The 26,906-nt window shown below is 34.1% G+C and overlaps 1 long non-coding RNA gene across 1 annotated transcript; it reads left to right on the top strand.

Moving 5' to 3' along the window:
• Nucleotides 1-529: 529 nt before the first annotated feature.
• LOC149841878 (uncharacterized) lies at nucleotides 530-26,679 on the top strand. Its single transcript, XR_016430739.1, has 4 exons — nucleotides 530-641; nucleotides 17,993-18,061; nucleotides 26,292-26,357; nucleotides 26,444-26,679. It is a non-coding gene; the product is annotated as an uncharacterized LOC149841878 (long non-coding RNA).
• Nucleotides 26,680-26,906: the final 227 nt, after the last annotated feature.

Raw genomic sequence — 26,906 nt, 5'->3', positions numbered from 1 at the left:
AATACAAAAGAAAGGGAAAATAACAAGTACCCTATCGGCTACTTGTGAAATGACTAAAATACCCCTATTGGGTATATTAGACAATATATATATATATAGATTACATGTATTTTAACAGATATGTAGCATTCTTCTTAGTTAAACCTGTCAGGATGTTGTCAAAATTACATTTGTATTGATAGTACGACTTAGTATGTTATCTGCAGTTAAATTCTTTTGAATTATAGATTGGAGAAATTCTGCTGCCCTGCAGGCTTTACATCTTTTGAATTATAGATTGGAGAAATTATTTTGAATGCAGTCAGGTGCCCTTTGGAAAGAATGGAATGATATGTAGTTACAAAAGATCCACTTCTTAGTTATTGCTTTATGTCTTTGCTCATAGAATCCTTTTTCTATTTTTCTTCTCTGAATGGATGCATCTGCATCATAAATCTTTTTGAAATTTAGTTTTGGAACATGTTATTTATCTTCTTCTTGCATTAATTGGTTCAGGAAAATGTTCCCCAAGTGGCTAGTCGAGCAAATGCTCAAGCTGGGCCCACTGCAGCCGTTATGGCACAACATGACCTGAAAGTAACTGTAGAAAGGGACCTTGTCTCACAAGCTGAAGATGCGGATATGGAGGCACTTCTGGGGAGGTATCCATTGGTGCATTTATTTGATAATTGGTTATATACCTTTAATTTTCTGCTCTTTCAAGTCACAGTCACAGTCATTGGGTATTTTTCTTAGAAATACTATTTTCAATTTATTGTTTCTTGTTTGTACCTTTCCTTGGAAATTGTTTTTTGGCTGCAAGCAAAATCCAGTATAATCAAGTTAACAAGTCCTGGTCTTTGGTTTCTGTTTATTCATTTTTTTAATTAGTAAGTGCAACATAAGAAGATTTTCTGTTTATTCATTTTTTTGGAATAGTTTTCTGCCTCAAATCTAAATTCAATACAGTGATCGTCAGGTGATGTTCATCATTAGCATCATCATCATCATAATTCATAGTTCATTTTTATTATTTCACACCTAATTTTCCTAAATATTCTAATTCTTCAGCATATTCCAAGCTGCGTCTGATGGACCTGGATTGTTGTATTTGGATAGTATATCTCCATAATTAGGTCAGGTCTGGAACAAAAGTTGTTGAGTTTATAGGGATCCAGGTTGGAACTAGATAGGCAAAAATGGTTGTCTATGTGTCAGAATTGGGTTTAATCCAACCAAGCTATCCTTTTCACCCAGAAACCAGAAGATTTTACCTGTTTGCAGCTCACCCAGTACCATAGAGGCTCATATCTCAACCAGATCTGAGCTTGATTTTGAGATCTGACTGGACCTGGATCTGAAACTGGACCTATATACATGCATGCGTGTGTGTAGCTGTAACACTACCATTTGATACCTCTGTCGATAATCGAACAATAGATTGCTACACTTTTTCCTAACAATCAAATTTTTTTGTTGTGAGAAAAAGTCCTGAGCAATCAAACGGTAGAGAAAAGTCAGTGCACTTTTTTCTCAACATTGAAACAAACTTTCTGTTAGGAGAAGAAGACTTGAGCAATCAAAGGGTACCTTGAGGAAGAGCTTCATCAACTCGCTATCACTATTTTGGACAAATAAATTTATATTGTAGACGTGGTAAAGATAGTTTCTCTAGCAATCCAAACTTTGTGAAGACTATACAAGGGCTTGACCATAAATAATTAAAACTTGTATCCCTTATTGTTTTGAAAAGATTCACACCCTTGTAACATGGGTAATTCTATATTCTACCTGCCCCTTCTACCTGTTTTGTGCCCGCACTAGTACTTGGGTACTTTAGGTATGGGTCAATTGGGACTAGGAATTAATTTGACCCATTTTATCTACTTTATGATATAGTAAACATGCAGTCAACACTTTGCATTCAAGGCATTCAATGTCAACTGCTATGTTACTTGGACACTGACATGGGTGTCGGTGTCGAACACGGGAAGAAGTGTCAGACGTTGCAAGACTTGAAAAACTAGACACGGCTATATATATAATATATGGGAGAGAGATTTAAATAATTATGCAAACAAAACCAAAAAATATAAATGCACATTCCTTTCTCATTTGCATTATGATCCTTGATGATTTACACAAATGTCAATGATGTAATATGAACATGTAAGATTGAGTGCAAAAAGTCAAAACAAATCATCAAGACTAATGGGAGTGTCGGATGCTCGATGTGTGATGGATACTTCCCATGTAAGTATCTTTTAAAGCTGGATATCAAACATCCGACACGGGTATGACACTTGCTGGACATGGCATGTGAGACACCTTTTAAGGTGTTGGACACTCACACGTGTATCCAAATTTTTGGACACTTAATTTTAAAAATGTGTTGGTGTCAAAAAGTGTCTGACAATGACACTTCAGCCTAGGTGAAGTGTCCATGTAACATAGGTTAACTATTGTTAAGATGTGCTTCTAATATATATTTATATGTATATGTATATTAATATATATGCATGTCCATATGTATGTAAACCGAAATACCCATCAGGAGTTATTTTGGTCATTTTACCTTGTAATAGAAGTCAACCCATTAGGGGTTGACTGTATAATTGTTATTTGTATTTTTTGTATTTTGGTACAATCGATTGGGGCAGCTCCAACTAGCTTTTGGAGCTGCTCCCAACGGTCACAAATGTGACCGTTGGGCTGCTCTCTATCTCTCTTGTTATAAATACGGCTTTAAGCACTTGCAGATTCTAATGCTTTCTTAAGCATTTGTGTAATACAAAAACATTTATTTTATTCTTGGCCCTTGTGTGGGTGGTGTGGATTGATCAATTAGTGTTCTTGTGTTGGTCGTATTTTTGTAAGCCCATAAGAGGCACTTGTTTGCTTTTGTTCTTATTTCATTACATGGTATCAGAGCTTGCATGCTCTTGGGTTGTTATTCATTCAGAAAAGCTAAAAGGAGGATTGTGATATTGGTGGAGAATCGGTTCGTGGGATCATTGTATCAGAAAGTGCTTCATCAAAGATCTCAACAAAATTCTTACTACCTTCCTTCCTCTCTCTCTCTTTTCTCATTATTGTGAAAATGGAGGATGAAAGAGAAGTGATCGTCTACATTCCCGTGAGACTCAATGATACTAACTATGTGATGTGGGCATCCATAGTAAAAAATAAAATATGAGAAAAGGGTATATGGGTGTGGATTGATCAATTAATGTTCTTAGGTTGATTGTGTTTTTGTAATCCCATAAGAGACACTTGTTTGCTTTTGTTCTTATTTCATTACATGATATCAAATCTTTGGTGCTCTTGGATTGTTATTCATTCAGAAAGGCTAAGAGGAGGATCGTGAGATTGGAGCATCGGTTTGTGGGATCGTTGTATCATAAAGCGTATAATCAAAGATCTCAACAAAATTCTTGCTACCTTCCTTTCTCACTAACCATGTGATGTGAGCATTCATAGTGAAACATAAAATATGGGAAAAGTCTCAATGAGGTTTGGTCGATGGCACCGAAAAAATGCCTTAACTTATACTTCTAAGATTGAAAATAGAAAGGAAGTGGAAGAGATGTTTAAGTCTGTCACCGAATATTAAAAAAAATGAAAAGAATGGAGGATGGGTCATTGCAAGATAATTAGATGACTCATCAATAATGTTGACATCAAAAAATGCTCTAGCTTAACAAAATTTGATTTTGCTAGTAATGCATGAAAGTATATTAAAGATATGTACAATATCAAGGATATTGCTCACATATGCAATGTGTAAAATAAGGTGAGAACTATGACCCAAGGAAAGATGAACATTAAGGAATATTAAAATGCCCTCTCTCTCTTCTTTGGGATGAATTAAAACTGAGCATTTCTATCAATTTGTTAATGGGCTTAGACCCGAATTTGAAGGGACCAAATTGACTCTTTTTCATAGAGGAGGTGTATCTACCATAGTTGAAACTCTTGAAGAATTAACTATGGAGGAAAATATGTTGAAAAAATCATCCTCTTCAAAAGCTGAAGAATCCGTGCTTGCTATGTCAAAGCCTGAAAACCACACAAGGAGTTATAAGCCTCCTAAGAAGTCAAAATGATAAACGAGGCGATCATGAATACAAGAAGAGTGACAAATAAATATGTTATCATTGCTATGAGCTGGATCACATCAAGCCTTTTTGCCCCAAAAGAAGGAAAAAAGATCAAAGAGATGATAAGAAGGTGGCTTTGGTGGGATCAGAGTTACCGGAAGCTGCTTAGGTAAGTGGGAAGCTCGCTTCCCAGAAACTCGCTTGGTAAGCGCGATACTCCTCACTTCCGAAACTTCATGGGAATCTCGATTCTCTTACGCTTCTTTTATGCTTCCCATATACATGGTCTATGCTTCCTATATGCTTTTCTCACGTTTCTTTTCATGTATTTTCTCTTACGCTTTCACTCACTTTCCATGTACTTTCTTTAAATTGGTAACCATCATTGTTAGATTTTAACAAAAATTTAACTCTTTTACTAAAAAATCATGAAATATAAGAATGATTAATTTTATTTTAGTTTTTATTTGTTTCTTATTTGATTCCCATTCAGTTACCATATTGCTTCGTTTTTTATTTATATTTTACTTTTAAATTGATATTTTGCTTCTCGTGTCCTAAAATTTTTAAAATGCCTTGCTTCTGCTTTTCGTATCGTTTCCTGCTTTCTTTTCCTAGTTTGGCAACCTTGGGTGGGACCATCTTTTAAAAGAAATGGTGTGGACGACTCCAAATGCATCGACTCATTATCCTTGGCACAACTTATGGAGGCACTACAACCAATGTTCAAAAATCAAGCTTCTTCCTTCTCGGGTGCATATCCACAAACATTGACCTTGGTAAGACTTCTTGGATTCTTGATTCTGGTGCTTCTTTTTATATGACCTTAAATGAGCTTGTATTATCCGAATGTCATACTAACCCAAATGATTCTTATGTTTCAACCGCTGATGAAACTTTCTTAAAAATTAAAAGTTTTGGGTCTTTTAAAAAACAACAAACTTTCTTCATACCAAATATTAGAGTAGTACCAAAATTGAATTTAAACATCTTATATGTTTCCCAAATTGCGGATCATAGATGTAAATTTTTATTTTTATCTAATGATTGTTTGCTATAAGATCTCCAGTCCGGGAAGCCGATTGGGTGAGGCCATAGAAGATAAGATCTCTATGTTATGGGCAATCTTGAATTATCAAAACATACTTTTTATAATTTTGTGGAAAAAAAAGATATAAAAAATTAGCACAAAAGACTAGGACATCCTAGTGTGTTCAAGTTATAAAGAAAGGAATTTTGTTTGTGAAGATTGCATCCTTGGTAAAATAAAATCTTTACCCTTTGGGCCTAGTCATTTTATATCTAAAAATCCATTTGAGTTGGTACATTCGGATTTACGGGGACCGGCTCCAGTTATATCCAAAGGAGGAGTATCTTATTATATTGTGTTTGTGGATGATTATAGTAGACTCTTGGATATATTTTCTTAAACACAAATCCGAAGTATATGATTGTTTCAAAAATTTCATTGCTATACAAAGATTCAGTTTAAAACCAATATTAAAATCTTTAGAACCGATTCTGACAGAGAATTTGTATCAAAGGAGTTAAAAAATTATCTTGACTTACATGGGATTATTCATAAAAAATCATGTCCTTACACTCCCCATCAAAATGGACTAGCCGAAAGGAAGCATGGACATATTGTTGAGACTACTAGAACACTTCTTATATTAAGAAATGTTCCAAAAATGTTTTGGGCCGAAGTTGCTCTTACGGCGGTTTATTTGATAAATAAGATGCCTTAAAAAACCATTGAAAACATTTTTCCTATTGAAAAATTATTTAAAACATCTCCCGATTATAAAAGCTTGAGAGTCTTTGGTTGTAAATGCTTTGTCCTTACCAACAAAAATGACAAACTTTTTCCAAAAGATATTCCTTTGTGTATTTCTAGGCTATGCCGAAAATAAAAAATGATATAGATGTTATGAAATTAAAAGGAACAAATTATATGTTTCAAGAAATGTTACTTTTCTTGAAAACGAAATGGATTGGGTAAAGAGAAAATCCAAGAGCATTATGACTATTCATTTCTTTTCGACCTTGTCAATGAGCATGAAAGATGTGATGACATTCATGATATGCATGAGTGACAATGAGGACACTTATGATGCACATGGAAATGTGAATGAGGGTCTTGATAATATAAACCCATCTCACAATGAAATTCAAACCTATACTCAACATATCGAATACCATTCACCGTGTTCTTTAAAAAGATATTCTCAAAATCAAAATATAGATTCCTCTAGTATTAGAAGATCCATAAGAATTTCAAAGGCTCCTAGTAGATTCGTATTCTATGATTTCTTTGAACCTAAATATAAATCTTGTCTAATGGCTATACACTTATATCTAGAACCATCATCTTACCATGATGTTAAAAATCATCAATAATTGATTAAGTCTATGAATGTTGAATTAGAAGTTTTAGAAAAGGCAAAAACTTAGAAATTCAAACATTACCTAAAAGAAAGAAAACTATAAGATGTTGATGGGTCTATAAGATAAAAACTAAAAGTGATGGGATATTAAAAATATATAAAGCTAGGATAGTAGCCAAAGGATATAGTTAAGAATACATAATAGACTATGATGAGACATTTGCTCTAGTCGTTTGAATGACTACTCTTAGAACCCTTATTTGTATAACATTAATTAAAAAATGGTTAATCTTTCAAATGAATGTAAAAAATGCATTTTTAAATGATAATCTCAATGAGAAAGTTTACATGGATCCCCCACCAGGTTTAAGTTTAGCAGATGAAAAAATTATTCGGTTACGAAAAGCATTGTATGGTCTAAAGCAAGCCTCCAAGGCTTAGTATGATCGATTCAGTAGTGTGATGACATAACTTGACTTCAAATCTTATTATACAGACATTGCATTGTTTGTTAAGTCTTTTAATGCTGGAATGATGATATTGCTTCTCTACGTTGATGATATGCTTATCACAGGAGGTGATAAGAAGGGAGTTAGTCATATCAAAGATGTGCTCAAAGCTAACTTAGATATGACATATCTTAGTTTTTACGATATTTTCTTGAAATAGAAGTAGCTTACTCACCTCGTGGTTATTTGTTATCGCAGACTAAGTATGCAGTAGAGATCATTGAATGGTTAAAACTCTCAGATGAAAAACGAGTTGATACTCTAAAGGTCATCAATGCAAAGATGAAGAAAAATGATGGAGAACCTCTGAAGGATCCAACTCCATATAGACAAATGATTGGAGCTTTATCTTATCTTTCTCATTCTAGTATGTACATTGTGATTTTATGGCATATGTTTTTCATAAATCCATTGAAAGTAGATTTTGTAAAAATTATTGTATCTTGACCTTTGGTTTTGTGTAAACATAAAATATATATATTTGATTGTGGATAAGTGTATTTTGCAAAAAATGTATGGTTTCTTAAAATCCTATATGTTTTTTATGTTTTGCAAAATACTAAAATTTTGATATGTCCTCCCTTGTATGACACTTAATAAGTGTACTTACATGAATCTTGTGATTTTTTTAATGTTATGATGTTTTGATGAATCTTAGTTTGTGATATGCATGATATGTTGAATATATTCTTGTACTCCTTAATATTGTATGCCCTCCATTATCGTGTGAATGTGTTTATGTCAAAAAATATGTTTTAACCTCTTGAATAATTTATTCATTGAGTCGTAGAGGCTATAAATTGTTTATGAATGTTTTATAGGCTCTCATGAGATTGCACTATTATGGTTGTGTGACATCAATGTTTGACTTTAAGTTATATTTAAAACCATCTTATTGTGCAAAATAATTTTGTAGAAGGATTAATGATTGATTGAGTATGATATTCAATGGTTTAAATTTATGAGATTAAGGAGTGATTCTTATATTTGATGGAATATTATCTCTTGCTTTATATTCTTGGGTATATGCCATGAGTGGCCTTTGCGATTGTTATATCAACTTATATTGGATTGCATGAGCAAGCTTTATTATTATTTACTTGAATGCGTTCTTTTACATATTTTATATGATTTCTTTGAGTCCCTATATGTGTATATGCCTCTTTGTTAGGCCTTTTTTCTTATAAAAAGCTACCACATTTTTATGTATTGAGCTTTTGTGCCTCTTAGTGATCGGTGGTGCTTGGATTCTTTGTGTTCGTGCTTTCACTACTTTTACTTGATTATATTTCTTTTTGGTCCCTTATTGGACTTATGATCTAGGGTAAGCTAGCTTCTTGGTCATTCCCTATTGTTTTTTTTGTTATAATCTTGGTTGTCTTTGCTTGCACAAGATTTAGATATATTGTCAATTGACACCTTGTTTGCATGTGATTACATCATATCCTAAAAGTCTTTATTGAAACTGATTTGAAATAATAATTTTCAAGTCATTTATTGTATTTGAACTCACATTATTTGAAATTTATTTTCATGAGTTCTTTGTTGCCATGTTATGACATTTGTTTAGTCCATTACAGAACTTTGGTTGATGGATCATTTACTTTGGCCTTGTTTTTGGGTCATGGTTAGCTGTTGAGGTGAGTTATGTGTGCACCTCATGTTATCTTATCAGTCTAGATTCCCAAGGGTTATGAGTGACGTGTTGTCATTTGCCTTTTGTCTGATTAATGGTTGATTGACCTCTAAACTCATTGTTGTTGAAAATCCGAGTTAGTCATTGGGTGAGTTGTGCGTGCAACTCATGTCATCTTGTCAGTATATGTATGTATCTAACTGGCAGGTGATTGACTTCGGTTTCTATGAGTATGTTTTACCACTCATTTGTTTATATGACCATTGTTATAGTATTGAATGCTTGATATCTTGTTTTTATTGTGATGATAATTATGTTTTTTAAACCATAGAGTTTTGAAAGATTGTTAAAATCATTATTCTTATTTTTTTAATGGCATTAATTTGTTTTTAATTATAAGCTCTCTTACTTCTTGTGTTTCTTTCTGTTATGTGTCTTATCTAAGTGTCATTATATGTAGACAAAAAATGTTTACTCACACTTTTGTGTGTTTGTTTAGCCCATAAGTAGCTTTATGATTATACTTTTGTTCTAGTAGCTAATACACTTATTTTGAGTGTCATTATGTGTAGACAAGAGATGGTTAATGTGGTGAGTTATGTGCACCCGTTGATTATTCACACTTTTTGTGTATTTGTTTAACTTATAAGTGTCATTTTTATTGTAGTAGTTGATACACTTGATTTTTTGAAGTTTGAAGATCTAGTGAGGTGATTACTTGTGGTGGTTGAACTATTATTGAGATTTGCAAATATCATTCATTGTATTATGTGGGGTTTTTAAATCTCTCCATAAAATTTATAAATTTTTACTACTCATTTGTCCTTGTATGAAAAATAGTTATTGAAATATTTTCATGCATTTTGCATTAAATATGCTTTAATTGCATGATTAAGAATACTTTAAATTTATTTTATGATTGGTCGTCTTGCGTGTTTTGTATATATATTGATATTCACAAACTATCATTTATTGATATTTATGGGATTTTAAATCTCTTCATATTTCCTGGAAGGTGTTGTCTCTTGAAAGTTTTTCATTGTTATCTCTTAAAATTGGTTCAAAAGTGACTTTTTTATTGATTCTAAACTATTGCATGATTCATTCATATATGCATTAGTTGTGTGGTTAATATTGCTTCTAAAATGTAATAGTTAATTGATCCATGATTATTTGTATCTTTTTAAGTCCTTATTGAATGACTTGAATCATTTCTTATATCTTTCGCTATGTAAAAATGATTTGTTCTTGAAAGAAAATCTGAGTAATTTACTCTGCTTTGTGGGATTTTAGGATTTAAACTCTTTTGTGAGTTATTTTTTTATGGTATTGATGTGAAATGAAGTGCTAAGAGAGGGATGTGATATCTCCACGAGCCAAGCAAATGCACACACACATAAACAAGTAGCCACTAATGGACAACAATACAATAAACCACAAAAAGTGGTATGCACACAAAAGTGAGAGAAAAAATATATTCACTCATGAATAGCTTCCAAGAAGCTTGAAATACAAAAGGGGGAAACCCCCTTTATTTATAGACAAAAGGAGACCTTTGGAAGGGCTCCCAAAGGGACGTTGGAGCCCTTCCAACGGTCATAAATATGACCGTTGGATGCTCCAACGTCCCTTAAGGTGGGCCCTTCCAAATGGAAAAAGAAATAAGAAAAGAAAAGAAAAAAGAAAAAGGAAGAAAAGAAAAAAGTAAAAAAGGAGAAAATTACATAGGGCGAGAATGAGTAAAAAAGACAGTTTTACCCCTAGTGGGTATTACAAAAGAAATATATATATATATGTAGATAGACATATAGACATATATATGTAATATATATATATATATGGGTATGTGTCATGATCTCTCTCTCTCTCTATCTCTCTCTCTCTCTCTCTCTCTCTATATATATATAATTTAACACCCCCCCTCAAACACATGTTGAGATCACCGATAATTTGCTATGGAGAAAGTAAAAACGAGGCGATGTTAGAGCTTTAGTGAAGAAGTCCGCTAGCTGGTACTCAGTAGAAACATATAGAAGTTGAATGATACCCCGTAAGAACTCATTACGAACATAATGACAGTCCATTTCAATGTGCTTTGTTCGTTCGTGGAAGGTGTGATTGCTGACAATGTAGATGACACTCTTGTCGCAACACAATTTTGAAGGAGTGAAGAATGAAACACCCGTAACTTTAAGCAAGCTTCTTAACCAGATAATTTCAGTAGTGGGTGTAGCCATCGCTCGATATTCAGCCTCTGTAGAAGAAAGAGATACTTTTTGTTGCTTCTTACACCTCCAAGAGATAAGTGACTCTCTAAGAAACACACAATAACCTATTGTGGAAATACGATCATCGGGGTTACCCCCCAATCAGAGTCAGTATAAGTAAGTAAATTAAGAGATGAGGAGGAAGATAAGAATAATCCTTTTGTTATGGTGCTCTTTAAGTATCTGATAATTCTCATGACTGCGACCATGTGAATGGTAGTAGGGGCAGTCTGAAATTGGCTTGCACTATGAACATGAGAAATATTGGGCCTGGTGATAAATAAATATGTTAGAGACCCAATTAACTGACGATAAAGAGTGGGATCTGCTAAAAGAGTGCCATCATTGGCTCTCATCTTGGCATTGATCATTTTTAGAGTCTCCACTTTCTTGTCATCTGTTAGCCCAGATCGATCAATGATGTCTGATGCAAGCTTCATCTGAGAGAGAACATACCCCCTTGGAGAGTATGCAACTTCAATCCCTAAAAAATACCTTGGAAAACCAAGGTCAGACATATCAAAATTCTCTTTTAGAATATTTTTAATAAGCTCAATACCCTTCTTATCATTACCAGTGATGATCATATCATCCACATATAGTAACAAAATTGTTATATGTTCCCTTGAAGTCTTAACAAATAAAGCAGTATCAATATAACAAGAAGATAAACCATTATCGAGAACTACTTTGCTAAATAAATCATATCAAGCTTTTGGTACTTGTTTAAGACCATAAAGAGCTTTGTTTAATTTAAGAACATTTCCTTTTCCAATTTCAAGACTTGACGGAGGATCCATAAAAACCTCTTCACATAGATTTCCGTTTAAGAAGGCATTTTTAACATCAAGTTGAAAGATAGGCCATTGTTTAATAGATGCTAAGGCAATCAAAGTTCGTACGCTAGTCATCCCAGCTACTGGAGCAAAAGTTTCTTCATAATCAATCACATATTCTTGGGCGTAGCCTTTATTAACCAACCAAGCTTTATATCTTTCGAGAGTTCCATCACATTTAGTTTTAACTTTATATACCCATCTACACCCCAAGTTTTGGCTTTATTAAGTGCTTCTAACTCAACTTTCATAGCTTCAATCCAATGTGGATGGTCCTTAGCTTCTTTAAACGTGGAGGGTTCATGATACGAATATATCATCATGAGACATGTTCTATATTTAGGAGAAAAGGATTCATACGACACAAATTTTTGTGGTGGTCTACTATTACGAGAGGATCTCCTAAGTTGGTTATCTTCAACATGTTCTTCTAGAGAGAAGTCTTGAGAATATCTTTCAAACGCAGATTGATGTTCATTTCCTAACCGCCGGGTATACACATTAATATCATTAGGATTCTCATTTTGAGAATCATCAATATGTTGTGGCACATTGTCATTGTGATGTAAAGTACCATCACAAGAATTATCACAAATAATTTCACTTTGGGACTTAGTTCTAAGTGCTAAGTCAAATAAGAATGAGTAATCAATGTCTTCTTTAGATGTATGAATGTCAAAATCATTTTGTTCCTCAAGAAAGGTTGCATTTCGAGAAACATAAAGTTTATTATTTTGAATGTCATAGCATCTATAACCTTTTTTATTTTCACCATAGCCAATGAAGACACATTCAAGAGCTATTGGTGATAATTTGTCTTGTCCTTGAATAAGAACGAAGCATTTACATTCAAAGATCCTTAGTCTATTAAAATCTGGAGTAATTTTAAACAATTTTTCAAAGGGGAAAACACTTTTCAAAGAAGAAGAAGGCATACGGTTTATAAGATATGTTGCAGTGAGAACAACTTCGGCCCAAAAATTTTTGGGGACCTTTTTAGAGACAAAAAGAGTTCTTGTAGTCTCAATTAAATGCCTATGTTTCCTTTCCGAAAGACCATTTTGTTGCAGAGTTTTTGGACAAGATCTTTGGTGCAAAATTTCATTTAGTTTGAGGCAATTTTGAAAATCTTTTGACATGTATTGACCTCTGGAATCAGATCTAAATATAGCTATATTATTTTGAAATTGGTTTTGAATAAGAGTATGAAATTCTTTAAAATTAGATAAGACATCAGATTTATTTTTAATAATATACACTCATGTGTATCTAGTAAAGTCATCAATAAAGACAACATAGTAAGAATAGCCTCCTTTAGATATAACGGGTGCTGGTCCCCATACATCGGAATGCACGAGTTCGAAAGGTCTTTTTGACACAAAGCTACTATGCGAATACAGAAGCGAATGAATTTTTTCAAGTATACAATCATTGCAAGTAAATGTATTACAATTTTTTTTCAAAAGAAGAAAGAGATACAACTTGGAGATACTAGGATGTCCAAGCCTCTTGCGCCAAGTCTCAATATCTTTAGATTGAACATGATTACAAAAAGATTTGGATGGTAATGACAAAAAATCCATATAGTATAGGTCCCCTCTTCTATAACCTTGCCCAATTCGCTTCCCGGACTGAAGATCCTGTACATAGCAATGGGTTGGTGAAAAAAAGACACTACATTCAAAATCGGTGATTTGGGAAACGAAAAAAATGTTTAAATTAAGTTTTGGAATAATTCGTATTTTTGGAACAAAAAATTCTTTATTTTGTCCATAAATTTTTCCAAGGTTTTCAATTTCTTCAACATCTAAAGATGTTTCATCGGCCGTGGAAACATATGACTTAAAAGCATGGTTGCCAGTTGAGGAAGCGGGAGCGGGAAGCGATACGGGAAGCGGGAGCGGGAAGCGAGGCACTTTCAAAATTTTAGGAAGCGGGGAAGCGGGGGACCACTTAGGAGCGATTCGGGAAGTGTCTCGGAAGCGACATAGGAAGCGTCTCGGAAGCGAGGGGGAAGCGAAAAAAATAAAAATAAAAAATAAAAAATACAAAAAAATTGAAAAAAACAGGGGAAGCGTGGGGGAAGCGAGGGGGAAGTGCGCTTCCCATTAAAGGGAAGCGCGTCCCCCATTAAAGGGAAACGCGTCCCCCATTAAAGGGAAGCGCGCTTCCCAAAAAAGGGGGACGCGCTTCCCAAAAAAGGGGGACGCTTCCCCCCATGCTTCGGAAGCGCGACGTTCCGCGCTTTCGAAGCGCGCTTCGGGGAAGCGCGCTTCCCCTTTTAGCTAGGCGCTTCCGGTAACTCTGCTTAAAAGAATTAAGACTTGGTTTTGATAAAAGTGATGCATTTGGAGTTATATGGAAAGAGGCACCCGAGTCAAGAATCCAAGAAGTCATACCTGAAATAGAGGAGATGGCGGCACCGAAAGTGGAAGATGTAGTGGAGTTCATCCTTATGAATTGTTGGAGAGTTTCGGTAAGATGTGCAATTGAATCCTTAATGTCCCCATCTTTCTTTGAATCTTCATTTGAGATTGGAGAAGTCTCTCCAACGGAAGCTACTTTCTTTTTGAGCTTGGGGCAATCCAATCGAATATGGCCCGGTTCATTACAATGATGACAAATAGTTTTTCTTCCTCCACCACCATTGTTTTTCCAAAAATGAGGAGGTTTATATGGTCTTACATTGTTACCGGGTCTAGACACGACATAAACCTCATCAACATCCTTTTTTAAGGCCAAACGAGTCTCCTCTTGACATAAGTCAGCTAAAATATCACTAAGAAGAGTGGACACCCTATGTAGGAGGGATCCTCTTAGTTGCTCAAATTCGGGACGAAGCCCATGAATAAGTTGGAAAAATCTTTCTTTTTCCATTTGCTATTGCCTCATGGCAATAACACTTCCTTCCCATTGAGGTTCAAGAAGGACAAGTTCATCCCATAAAGAGCATAGAGCACTATAATAGTCCCTAATACTCAGATCACTTGCTTTGTTTCTCTAATTTTTTCTTGCAAGAAAAAGTGTCTAGCAAGATCACGTTGCGTGTACATCCCTTTCATGAAAAACCAAGCTTCATTGGCTTTCTTGAATTTGGTAAGATTGGCACAAATTTTTAGTTCGACATTATTCATGAACCATGCTAATATCTTAGCATGCTCACTCTCCCAATCTTCTATTTTTGAGGAGAAATCAAGAATAGCCTTTTTTTTTTCTTCTTCATTTAAGGCTTTCTCCTCATTGCCTTCAAACTTAGTGAGTTTCAATTATGGTTCCAGAATGGTTCCACACACATAACCCCAAAGTCTTTTACCTTTGAGGTTATTTTTCATGGCGGCCGCCCACATAGGATAGTTAGTCCCATTTAATTTGAATGAGAGATCAATTTTTGAATATTTGTCGGCCATTCTTGAAGTAGAAATGTTAAAAGCAAGAGAGAGGAGAGATATTACTTGTCAACAAGATAATCCAATGAAGCTTTCACAACCTTGCTCATGATACCATGAAATGAAGTGCTAAGAGAGGGATGTGATATCTCCACGAGCCAAGCAAATGCACACACACATAAACAAGTAGCCACTAATGGGCAACAATACAATAAACCACAAAAAGTAGTATACACACAAAAGTGAGAGAAAAAATATATTCACTCATGAATAGCTTCCAAGAAGCTTGAAATACAAAAGGGGAAAAACCCCTTTATTTATAGACAAAAGGAGACCTTTGGAAGGGCTCCCAAAGGGACGTTGGAGCCCTTCCAACGGTCATAAATATGACCATTGGATGCTCCGATGTCCCTTAAGGTGGGCCCTTCCAAATGGAAAAAGAAATAAGAAAAGAAAAAAGAAAAAAGTAAAAAAGGAGAAAATTACATAGGGCGAGAATGAGTAAAAAAGACAGTTTTATCCCTAGTGGGTATTACAAAAGAAATATATATAAGATACATAATTTAACATAATGTTGGTTGAAAATCCATTTTTTTTTGTTTTTCATGATAGATATATGTGAGTATTGACTTTGAATAATGCATGTTTTCATGAATTGTTAAAGTAATTAATGATTTATGAGCTTATCTTTGAGATATTTTATTCTTGTATTTCTCTTTTTGATAATATGCAATTATGTTCTCTTATGAATTAAGAACTATGATTTCTTAAAATTATCCATTGAAGTGAGTCTCTCAATGACTATTGTGTTTGAAAAATTAATGATTTTTCAAAATTAATTTTTTTAAATGATTTTTCAAATTTATTTTTTTAAAATGATTTTGAAAAATGTTAAATTGTCTTAAATATTTTTTATATATTATATTTTTGGTGTATTTGGCCATCTTCTCTCCATAATATATAACTGATATAGTTTATTTTTGAAATCTTTTTTGTTTTATGATATATATGTGTATAGTTGGGATGTTTTGTTAGCTCTATTTACATGTTCTCAAATATTGATGATATTGAAGATCCTAAAGACCCTTTGTATAATAGAGCATATGATTGAAGATCAAGAGAATCCTTTAAGAAAACAACAAATGGAAGAACTTGATGAAGTCAATGAAGACATTTTATGTAATGAGTTTTTTCTTTGTAATTCCAAACTCATGGTGAGTCACCGTAAGTTTGAGGGGGGTGTTAAGATCACTCTGTCATTTTTTTATGTACATAATATATTATGTATACACATATATATGTATATGTATTTAGATATATAATATTTATATACATATATATTCATTGTAAAGTCAACTAAAGTTGACTTTATACTAGTTGTTGGGAACTCAGCCCAATAGCTAGATTTGTGTTGAGAACTAAGGTCAACCTAGTTGTTGGGAACTAAGCCCAAATATCTAGATTTGTGTTGGGAACTAAGCCCAACAACTAGATTTCTAGTCCAATGGATAGAGGGGACTCTCTCTCTCTCTCTCTCTATATATATATATATATATATATATATATATGGGGTGTCTGAGCCTATTCTGGGTGAGAGAGTGATGAGTAGTTTAGGCTCATGAGTGAGTATATTTGTGTAGTGTGGTATTTGTGTAATATTTTTCTTTTTGCTTTTGTATTTCAAGGTTCATTATTAAGGAAAATACATTCACAATGTCTTGTGTTGTGTTTATTTTTCATTCATATGTATTCTAAGTCACAAGGACTTGGCAAAAGGCTCCTCGCACCCAGTGCAGCAAACACGTCACGAGAGAGAGAGAGAGAGAGAGAGAGAGAGAGAGAGAGAGAGAGAGAGTTGCCTACCCACACACAAAGAGAGAGAGGGCTGGGGTCGTCCTCTTTTTTCTTCATCTCTTGGAATAGAGAGATGAGAGAGTTATCTCAAATCTCTAAAAAAAAAGTTGTCAAAGGAAGGAAGATACATGGCCCTTGTATTGTCACATAAACTATGACACTTGTCGTTCTCAACCAGCTGTAACCTGCCTGCCTTTAATGTTTTTTCTTTTTGAAATTTAAATCAATATCAGCTGGCACCTCAGATTTCTTTTTTCTAATTTTTTTTGCTGTGAACGAAGGGAAAAGAAGAACTCTTTTGTTAAAATTTACACCGTTTGCTTCTCTCGTATCTAGACCTGGGTCTGTTGGGTTTACTTTGACTCAGTTGAATTCAGACCCGGGTTAAAGTAAACCTGGGTTTGAATCAGTCTGCGTATACAGAGCCAAGTCTGTCCGAGATTATATATATATATATACACACACACTCCCGCACCGGCACCTATATGACATAGTATGTATTGCATGTTGGTATTTGGTTTTGGGTTTTGAGTGCCTTGGATTCTGTGTCACTTTCATGAAAATTATCACAACACAACTTCAAGGGTTTGGAGATGACGATTCTCATGTTTTTGAGAAGATTCCTTAATCACACTAGCTCCATTGTTGTCGGAGTCATTGCATGATACTAAGCTTCAGGAGAGGATAATGAGAGCTTCTTGCATCTCCAAGAAATCAAACAGTCACCTAAAAAGACAGAGAATCCAGTGGTTGAGATTCTATCATTAGGAGACCTAGCCAATGTTGTTTCAACACTTGCTAAATTTTACCATCAAGCTAGTGAGTCATATGAACAGTCTTGCACATGCCATATTACTTCAATTATATACCTTGTAAGTTCCATAAGCAGAGCATCTTTCTTTAATCTTTCCATTGATCTCTACTTGGAAAAGCAATTATTTCTTGCTTCAGGTTTGGTGAACTGCCATGTGCAAATCCTTTCTTGGATAGGATAGTAATTTCAGGTTTATAAGGTGTTTTTGCTTCTTGTTTTTGCAGGTATTTGACAAGTTATTTCAATTTGGTCGTAGAATTGAGGATTTGATGTATACAATGCAGCCGGAGGAGGTAAATAAATAACATTGCACATCTCTTTTGTTTGTCTTTTCAGTAAAGTACTATTTCCAGTTGCACTTATCATATTGGAACTATTTAATTGAATTTCTTAGAAAGATTCCTATGTAGATGTAGAGGAGCATTTATTACTCTTTTAAGAATAAGTATATCTTGTAGTATATTTTGTTCAATTATCCATAGTTGGCAAACTCGTGACTCAGGCTCAGATCGGACCCCTACTGGGTCACCGAGTCAGCGGGTTGACTTGGTGACTCAGACGAGTCAGGACTCTATATTTTATAGTGTAAGCACATGTCTAGTTATACATGATTATTAACTTTTTTCATTGAACAATATTAGATTCTTCATAAAAAGTGGCTTTATATAAGAATTATGCATTAAAATAATAAAATACATGATAACAAATATATTTAATGGGTTGGATCGGCAGTCCTGAATCGTGACCCAGTTGGGGTCCAATCCGGGTCGACTCGGGCGATTCCCGTGTTGACTCGCCGGGTTTGCCAACTATGCAATTATCCTTGCATCTAAGTATTATTCTAGTCTTTGACGGTCCTTCCTTTGCATATAAGGTGTCTAAATGATACACTTCTATTTTGTTAAAGTATAGAAACGCCTTTCATTAAATAATCTATGTACATAATGAGTGAGGGTAGCACAGAAATAGTAATACATATGATACAAAGCATATGTTAGAAAGTGACTTGGAATACATTGGGTTCAATAATGAACCCATACTTATGCACGTGGAGTGCAAATATACCCATTAAAGGGAAACAACATAAGCACATAATGTGCTAACACATAAAACCCATAAAAAGGGAAAAATATGACATAAAGTCATAAGTTGCATATCATTGAAGAATAATGGAGAAGGGGTAAAAACTCCATTACAATGGAGCATAAGCTCCCTCAAGAATACCAAATACAAAGGGGAAATCCCCTATTTATAAGCATGAAAAGGGACCACCTTGGGGGCTCCCAAAGGGGACGTTGGAGAGCCCCCAACGGTCACATTTGTGACCGTTGGGGGCTCCCAACGTCACTTTTGGGAGGCCCCCAATGTGGTACGAAATCCAAAAATATAAAAAACAAAAAATAAAAATAAAACAAAAATTACAATGCATATTCCAATTGGAATATACGTAAAATGCTAATTTACAAGAATACCCTTGAGGGTATTTTAGGAAGATAAAATATATATTTATATATATATAAATAGAGATATGTATACATATATATATATATATGTATACGTATCTTTATATATATATAAATATATATATGTACATTTAAGGATCAACATATTTTAACACCCCCCCTCAATCTTTGCGGGGAAACGAAAAGATTGATCAAAGGGCAAGACTCCAAGAGGCTCCGGCAAGGATGCAATGGAACTTGAAAAGGCCTTCCTCCTATTGTCTTCAAATTTCCCGAACTATCCAGGGTACTTCTCTTTGTCCTATCTCCAAGATCCTGTGAAATAACAACAAAGAAACAAGTAAAACAAATCTTTGTACTTTTATTCAAATGGAACATTTCTAACTAGCACAGGTTAGAAGAGATGCAAATTATGCAAAAATGACACCAAAGTTTCAAAATCATATATCATGTTTAAAACAAAATGAGCGGAAGCAAATTATGCAAAAATAAATTGCAAGAATGCATAATGCATTCATAAGGTCCAACGTTGGACAAATATAACCCCATAATGAGGAATAACAAAATGGTCCACTAAGGGACACCACAATAAGCCTACGAAGAAGCATGATATACATAAACATTATTGAATGAGGGCCCAAAAAGGCCATCAAGAGCATATGCATATACTTATCATGAAATGAATTAATACTCAAAGAACTCATTAATGAACATGCTTCAAACATGTAATGAAGTGCCAAACAAGAGAAACAAAGTCTCCAAGCATACTTTAGGCAAAATAAACCCAAGAGTTCACAAGGTTTTAAAATCATTTATGAAAGACATACTTAATACACATTTTGCATATAAGGGTGGCAAAAACCATAAGCACTTAATATATAGATTAAATGCTAAGAAATCAACTTGATATGCATATCAAAAATATGATTTTCTTGAAAAACACAAGTCATGAATGAAATTTTGCAAATTTCAACAATAGTTTATCCATTACAAACATCTTCCTCATTAGTCCTCCAAAACCCATAAATCAAGTGTATAAGCTACTAGATCAAGAATATAAAGCCATTAAAGGCCAAAGACACACACAAAGATGTGTAAAAGAACCTCTTGTCTATATATAATAATACTTGAAATAAGTGCATCTACGACAAGAACAAGAGAATACATGCCAACATGGACTAAAAAGTATCTCTTGTCTACGTAAAAAATACACTTAAAACCAAGTATGTTCAGCTACTAGAACAAGAGTAATAAGCCAACCATGGGCTAAAACATAATACATCTCTTGTCTACATATGATAGCACTTGAAATGAGTGAAATAAGCCAACCATGGGCATACATCTTAAGCGACTAGAACAAGGACACAAACGCCAACATAGGCTAAAAATCACACACCATGGTGTGAATCAACGTGCCTTGTCTACATATAAAAACACTCAAGACAAGTGTGTTCAGCTACTAGACCAAGAGAGCAAAAGCCAACAAAGGGCTAAAAACACACGAAGGTGTAATAAAATTCTTGTCTACATATGATGACACTTAGATAATGGGCATAAAAGGAAAAGATTTTTGAGGCAATAAACTTGTAATGAAAATAAACCTCGAATAAAACAATACTCCTTTTAAAATGAATTCTCATAACAATAACATGCATGTAAAAAAATATCTTCAACAAGATACTATAATCGATAAAATAAAATTCTTGAGAACAAATGTGTGAACATACACACACCAAGAACACTTAGAATACTTGTGCAAAATCACAACACAAAATCATAAAAGTGCAAATGTACTCATAAGATTCATAAACAAGAAAAGGTTGGGCAATAATCCCAAAACCCTTGATTTTTAATATACCTTAAAACATTTAAGGTTTTAAAACACCATATGTCCATCACATTTACATAGATGCATCCATAATATCAATGGCCACAAGAGAAAAAATGAGTGACACGCTCATAATTAGAGATCATACAACAAATCATTTTAGAGTCCTAAGGTGCCCATAACTCACCTCAACAACCATCTATAATATGGAAGGTGGACAAACTAAAATGATATAACACGAGGTGCCCATAACTCACCTCAACAAACATCTCTAATATAACAATAATAAGGCCAAATAAAAGATGCATTAAATAACATGTGATGGACAAATATAAATGCCACAAAAAGGCAATAAACACTTAAGGAATCATTTTTCAAGGAAAAGAGGACCGATTAAAAAATTGAATCAAAAGGTCCAATAATCAATAATGTGCTTTATAACAACAATTTTGCATGAACACAAATTATGCTTAATCTTCAAACAAGTCATTTATACCAAAAAGGACTTATTAAGCAATAACCACAACAACATAAAGAATTCATCAAGACAATCAAGCTTTTAATCAAAGAAATCATAAGAACCGTAATGGTTCACAAAGAAGGCTTTAACACAATACTCAAGGAATGAATATTTAAAACACTTGAAAATTTATAAATTTAAGATTAAATCCCATACAACAATTTTTAAAAAAACCTTTGATTGTGATGAGATATGCGGAAACATTCAAAGTGCTAAAAGCACTTACAATGATTTAAAAAGGACTCAATATCTAAATTCATTATATTTTTCACAAAAATAAATGTGCATAAAGGCTCCATAATGCAAAAATGTCTACGAAGAGACAATACACATGTGAGCACAAAAGGCTTTATAAAAGATGTGCACGAAGACACTCATACAATACTTGAACAAATACACACCAAGGTGTAAACAAACATGCACTAAGGCATGTATTTCATAAAAAAGAGGGAATGCATACAAGCGCAAATATTTGAGAAACAAATGTGCACAAAACACAAAAATACACAAAAGTGAGCAAGTATGCACTTTATAAAAAGAGCAATGATTGAAATTCTCAAACTTTAACAATTGCAATTGAGGACAAAGAAAACCATATTATGGCCAATGTAGGCATTTTTAAAAAATATTATTAAGAGGTTTCGAAACCTTATGAAAAATACAAACCAACAAGTTTATAAAGATGAAAAATGAAATCATTTATACCAAAAGGATGCAAAAGATGAACTATGCACTCTATGTAGTGTGAGAAATTCCTTTTAAAAAATCTTTCCTAATGGTTTATCATAAACAATTTTTCAAAAAAGAAACATTGAAAAACTTTTAGGAGTTCTTATAAGTTAACATTAACAAGAACTACTTTAGGATTCAACAAAGATTTTTAGATGTGAGAGATTTTCATATAAGGATTATATCAAATTTTTCAAAAAATGCACTAAAATTCATAAAAAAGAGGGAACTCAAATCAACTTAGGGTTCATATGAGAGTTAAGAAATTTTAAGCAAAGATCATTACTTTAGCAAGAAATCATATATATAATTTTAAAAATTAACTTATAGGTCAATCATGAGATAGTTATGTAAGAATTATAAATCTCACATAAATGAAGGTAATTTAAAAAAAAACATAAATTGCTATTATATGCGATGAGTAGTTCGATAAACATAAATTATATATTTGAACAACAAACGAGTTCACCAAATTTGAGGGAGATAATTTTAAAATATACGAGCACACGAAATGTGAAAAGACATAATTCAACTATCATAACCATTAAACGAACAAACTATATGCAAAAAACATATTTTCAAATGCATAATACTTTAAGAAAAGGGATACATACCGAATAACTTCAAAGCAAAAAGGAAGAGCAATGAATACTTCACCATTTCTTGAGCGACACGCTTTCCGTTGCACCAAAGGACAACCCCATCGTGACCTTGCTCTGATACCATGTTAGAAAGTGACTTGGAATACATTGGGTTCAATAATGAACCCATACTTATGCACGTGGAGTGCAAATATACCCATTAAAGGGAAACAACATAAGCACATAATGTGCTAACACATAAAACCCATAAAAAGGGAAAAATATGACATAAAGTCATAAGTTGCATATCATTGAAGAATAATGGAGAAGGGGTAAAAACCCCATTACAATGGAGCATAAGCTCCCTCAAGAATACCAAATACAAAGGGGAAATCCCCTATTTATAAGCATGAAAAGGGACCACCTTGGGGGCTCCCAAAGGGGACGTTGGAGAGCCCCCAACGGTCACATTTGTGACCGTTGGGGGCTCCCAACGTCACTTTTGGGAGGCCCCCAATGTGGTACGAAATCCAAAAATATAAAAAACAAAAAATAAAAATAAAACAAAAATTACAATGCATATTCCAATTGGAATATGCGTAAAATGCTAATTTACAAGAATACCCTTGAGGGTATTTTAGGAAGATAAAATATATATATTTATATATATATAAATAGAGATATGTATACATATATATATATATGTATACGTATCTTTATATATATATAAATATATATATGTACATTTAAGGATCAACATATTTTAACAGCATATTACACTTCTCAACAGTGAGGATGTAGTTGAAAATGACACATCTCCACTCCCAAGACCATTCTCTTCTCCCAAAACAGTTCTCAAGCACCTGTGGGGGTAGGTGGTATTTATTAAATCCTCATTAAATACCATCTCCCCTCTCATCTCCGGCTCCCAAACAGAGCCTAAGCCTTTTAATGTGACCATCTTGACAATTTGCGGGCATTGCACTCTAGCTATACTAATCATGTACGTATTTTGCTGTTACTTCTTAGACACATGAAGAAGTTGGTGGATCTTTATGGACACTTGCTGTTCCAAGAAATTTTGTGCTGCAGTGACACTACATTCTTTTAGTATTTGTCTTGCCATGTGCACAAAACTACATCTTGATACTCCATTATTCTTTTTTGTACTTCTTTCACAGGATTCCTCCTTACCTCCTTTTTTTTCAATCCTTGATCTTAAGCCTAAATAATCTTTGTTGACTTCATAAGAATCATGCCATTTTTATGTAAACAAGCAGTGTCCTCTGGAACTCTAGAGAAGTTATCTTCATCGATGTCATTGTCCTCTTTGCTGTCCCAGATCTTTATTTTCTCCAGTCTCTCATTTCTTGAGATGAGTCTTTCATGTCCATTCAAAAGTTTTTCACAAGCATAAAGTTGTGTGTGTGTGTGTGTCCAACAAGATAGCTTTGGTTCGTGCTGTGATTTCTCGTCTGCTTTCATTTTTTTTAAATTTCTCCAGTGTTGCAAGGGTAACTGAAAAAAAAAGTATGCTAAAATGGATCTGATGAAGTGTTAGAATTGTTAGGATATGCATGCTATTGCTCTCTGATTGTCAGTAATGTACACTTGTATGTTTGTATGTTGTTCATGTCTTAGGTCATAAGTAATGATGTCTGTAATGCATATTTTATATGAGTATTACATTTAGGCTATTAAGCTTAAGCTTAATTAGGTTAATATATATAGGGAAATTTTAAAAAAGGCACTTAAAGTTTCGGCATTAATCATGAAGACACCTAAGTTTTGGGAATTTTTAAAACTGCACCTAAAAAATAGTGGCTAATTAAAAAGGCCCAGGGGTTTACTACCGGCAAGTTTGGTGTTAAATGTGATGTGGACTTACCTTTTTATCCTCAACATCATATTTTCAATAATGCTCCTAAAAAAGATGAAAAAGTCTTTGAAGGGTTAATTAGTAAATTAACTCGCTTAACTCATCTTGGGTTAGCGATAACCTAAGTTAAATGGACGAAATTTTGTTTTTGATTAGCGGTGCAAAAATTTAGGTGACTTTTTAAAATGTTCTAAAACTTAGGTGTATTTTTAATTAATGCCCAAACTTTGGATGTGTTTTTGAAAATTTCCTATATATATATAATGGGACCTGGGTCTTTTTGTAATGTATACTCAATTGTTTTCCTCTTTTGTGGCTCGTGATGGTTGTAGCTTTACAGTTTTGTCCAAGCAGAAATCTGTAATTTTGGTTTAGCATTTGTCTCAATGGGTTCAAACTTCAAAGGATGACGATGATGCAGGGAATGATACTTCCTCATGGACATTGCGAATGTGGTCTCAAGAGAAGAGGCAACATTCCTTCAAGGTCAATTGATGACATTCTATTTATCATGTACGAGGCAAAAAGAACATTTATGGACATAAAACTTTTAGGACTATTTTATATAAAAGAAAGATATTATTATTAATGTTCTAAATAAGAGCAAGTACAAAAATGAAGGGTGACTACGTCAACCTGAAAGACACTAATAAGTGAAAGCAGTAAACCCAACTTGTGGCCTCAGCCAAACAAAATCTGAATCTCCCTGTTTGGCTTTGGCGCATAGAAGCGTCACATAAAATGATTTTATTGATATGGGAAGTGCTGCAGTAGCTATCCTCAAACACACATCCTTTCTTCCTTTCCATCAAAATATCGGCAAGTTGTGTTATATAACTTGTATGGTGATAACTGAGTGACATAAGAGCTTGAGCCACTAGTTTGCTCTGTCATGCACAACATTGGATGACCAAAGAGAAGCTCCTATGGTCACAAACCATGTTTGGTCTGACTTGGTTTAGAAAATAGGCTCAGGAATATTTTCAGCATTTTACATGTTAAAAGACATGCTAGGCTTTTTCTATGCCCTGCAGTGCATCAATGTATTTGATACTTTTAGATTCTACAATTTTATGTAATTAAGCATAATGGTACACTGAAATATCACAGATGGTAAGACTGCAATTGTACTTATCAGATGTTATTAATAAATTGCTAAGGAAATCTCAAGTAGTCGACTCTAACCATGAGACTTCTCTTTCAAGAACTCTTTGCGGTCTCCTCTCTCCTTTTCAAACACAAGCAAAGGTGCAGCCACAATATCCTTCACAACCCAATGGCCACTTTTAAATAGGCCTGCCATTTGCCATGAATTGATTTCAGTCATAGTAATTTAGTCACAGCCTTGTGTATTACTTGAATTAAATTGAGTTTATTAATATTGGGATTCTGTTCTTCACAACTTTTTGACTGTGTTGTCACATGCAAAGGTTATGGGATTTCTTCTTTCTGTCCGTATTCCCACAGGTCAATGAGTTTAATTTTAGACACTAAATATTATAGCTGATGACATTCATTTCCAGATACCTTTCCAGATTGGATTGTCAAAAATGGATCTGCGGAAAGTGTTGAAAGCCAGTCTACCTGGGGTAAGCTAAAAATGTACTATCCCCCTTCTAACCTGTATTTGGCATGATTTTGCTTGCATATGTCTGATGACGTGTTCCCATTTCAGATGGATAAATCCATTAGTAACATGTACAGAAGTGATGCAGCGAGGAAGCCGACACCTTCACGTAAAGGTTACCAACGCTGCTACTCTTTGAAACAGGGAGGGAACCGATGCTGTCACGCAATGGGTTGACGTGATGCTGGTCTTCCAACGCACAGTCAGTCGTGCAGCCACGAATATTCAAAGGAAACGTGAAACCAGAAAATCGAATCAATCGATCCTATCGATATTTTATTTTGAGATCGGTAAGACTACAATGACTATGACAGGTAACAGGCAAAAACGAAACTTGCGACTGGAATCAATAGCAAAACAAAGTGAAGACAAGAGGAAATGAAAAAAAATAAAAACTGCAGGAAAAACCAAATTAGCAAAGAAGGCTACTGAAACTTCAAAATTGCTGCACGCAACCCTAGGAGAGGGATTTTAAAGACTGCTGGTGGACCCGGGTCGCGGGTCCGGTCTG

The sequence above is a fragment of the Nuphar pumila genome, chromosome 3, assembly GCF_984573655.1.
Source record: "Nuphar pumila chromosome 3, dmNupPumi1.hap1.1, whole genome shotgun sequence".
In the NCBI taxonomy this organism is placed as follows: Eukaryota; Viridiplantae; Streptophyta; class Magnoliopsida; order Nymphaeales; family Nymphaeaceae; genus Nuphar; species Nuphar pumila.
The sequence above is the reverse complement of the archived record's forward strand: the minus strand, read 5'-3'. Positions and strand labels throughout refer to the sequence as shown.